Source organism: Oncorhynchus nerka, linkage group LG10 (genome assembly GCF_034236695.1).
Source record: "Oncorhynchus nerka isolate Pitt River linkage group LG10, Oner_Uvic_2.0, whole genome shotgun sequence".
NCBI classification, from domain to species: Eukaryota; Metazoa; Chordata; class Actinopteri; order Salmoniformes; family Salmonidae; genus Oncorhynchus; species Oncorhynchus nerka.
In genome coordinates, this window is record NC_088405.1 from 72,669,896 (window position 1) to 72,672,635 (window position 2,740).

Below are 2,740 nucleotides of genomic sequence, written 5' to 3' on the forward strand. Positions count from 1 at the left end.
AAGGCTAGAACTACAGAATGAAGAACCAAAGAAAGAACCACTAGCCTGGACCATAGTCATATATTTAGAAAATACATGGCTCTGACCTGGACCATCCACATTATACAACTACAGCATAATTTCTTAAGTGTGTACTTTTTAAAAACTCTTGACAACTGCATGTATACGACCAACAGGCGAGTCAGAAAATATTATGTAGCTAAAAGTGTTTCTGTATCACTTAGAAATGTAGGCCTACTCACTAGTATTAACTAGATTATACCAGATAGCCTGAGGGTATCTGAAGTTCGAAATCTGGCATGGTCAGACAGTTGTAAGAAAAAGAAAGGAAAAAAGATTCACACAGAATAAAAATGATGAATACACTTTCTCCACATATCAATGCAGAGACGAGATAGTGAGGTGTAGAAAGAGATGACTGAAAGTGAGGAGATGGAGAAAGACATTAATAGAATACTGAAATTTATAGAATGCAAAGGGAGAATGAAGAGAAATGGGTGAAAGAGAAATGTAGGAGGGAATTGAGGAGGAAATAAAGCTAAACCAGTTGCAGAATGAGCAATAGCAGGCACAGTGCACAATTTAACCAGTCAAAGAGGTCACAAGTCACCTAAGTATCATACTATAGAGATGGAGTAATAATAATATCTCAGATCATTGTCTAACATAAAGTGCATTCGGAAAGTATTCAGACTCCTTCCCCTTTTCCAGCAAAAACAGAAATACCTTATTTACATAAGTATTCAGACCCTTTGCTATGAGACTCAACATTGAGCTCAGGTGCATCCTGTTTGCATTAATCATCCTTGATGTTTCTACACTCCAAAAAGAAAAGGTTCCTGGAGTATCCTTTAGGTGTCCTTCAAATTAAAACTGTGGGGGAACCACTATATGTTCTTTGAATAACCCCTCAAAAGGGTTCTTCAAAGAGCTCAGTTTAATGGATCCTCGAAGAACCTTTTGGGGTTCGTTTTTGTTATTATTATTATGAATAATAAAACACATAACAATAACAACAATAACACCATATTTTAGTTCTTAGTGTTTATTATGATTTAGGTGGCAAAGCAGGATAAAATAATTCAAATATGAGGTAAACTCCCAACAGAACACCAAGTCCAACGCATGGGTATACTGTATCATCTGGTGTGTTGATGTTAATGTGTTGATGTTCTCCGTATCCATAGCCAGAATTATTTTGCAGTGCATGGTGATCGAACAGGTTTCCTGTTATATTCATCAGAGGTGTAGGGCAGCTGAAGTCTGTGAATCCAAAAAATAGTAATTATACTGATGATTAATAAAACATGCACACAACAGTATTCATACCTTGGTTTTTGTGGTGAAACACTCCAGTGTTAATCTGCAAAATTGTAATCATTCGCCTACCTCCTCATGCCTTTTGCACACAATGTATTTAGACTCTTTTTCTTTTTTTCCACTGTGTTATTGACTTGTTTATTGTTTACTCCATGTGTAACTCTGTGTTGTTGTCTATTCACACTGCTATGCTTTGTCTTGGCCAGGTCACAGTTGTAAATGAGAACTTGTTCTCAACTAGCCTACCTGGTTAAATAAAGGTGAAATAAATAAAAAAACAAATAAAAAAGAATGTCTGCAGCATTGAAGATACCCAAGAACACAGTGGTCTTCATCATTCTTAAATGGAAGAAGTTTGGAACCACCAAGACTCTTCCTAGAGGTGGCTGTCCGGCCAAACTGAGCAATCGAGGGAGAAGGGCCTTGGTCAGGCAGGTGACCAAGAACCCGATGGTCAGTCTGACAGAGCTCCAGAGTAACTCCGTGTAGATGGGAGAACCTTCCAGAAGGACAACCATCTCTGCAGCACTCCACCAATCAAGCCTTCATGGAAGCCACTCCTCAGTAAAAGACACATGACAGCCTGCTTGGAGTTTGCCAAAAAGCATCTAAAGGGCTCTCAGACCATGAGAAACAAGATTCTCTCGTCTGATGAAACCAAGATGGAACTCTTTGGCCTGAATGCCAAGTGTCACGTATGGTGGAAACCTGGCACCATCCCTACGGTGAAGCATGGTGGTGGCAGCATCATGCTGTGGGGATGTTTTTTCACAGCAGGGAGACTAGTCAGGATCGAGGGAAAGAGGAACGGAGCAAAGTACAGAGAGATCTTTTATGAAAACCTGCTCCAGAGAGCTCAGGACCTGAGGTTGGGGCGATGGTTCACCTTCCAACAGGACAACAACCCTAATTGATTATGATTATTTTCAGATGATCCATCAATGTAAAGGTATGGAAACTAGAAGTGCCCAGAGAGACAGGGCAAAGCAGGAGAAAAAGGAGAGGCAAGAAAGATGGAGAGATGTTGGATAAGAACAAAGTAAAAGAGCCGCTCAGAGCTAAAACAGCAGAGAGAATGGTAGAAGTGAGGAAAAATAAGGAGAGGGTGAAAGCCCACCTTGTGGGTGTGGCGATGAAATATAACAAAAGGAAACAGAGAAAGAAACAGAAAAGGTGTTGAAAAAGACAACAACGAACTTTTTGATGGATGAAAAATACATGAAAGAAAAGGCGGTCTCATGTATACAAAATCTCACTCCCCCTTCATCCTATTCGCTGTAGAGACATACGCGGACCAATCAAATATTGCCATTGTTTGTTCTACCATATGATTGACAGGTTTGTGGTTCGCTCAAACAAAATAAACAAACCAATGACAGATAACAGAAACTCACAGAAACTCCCCTTTATCACACCCTGT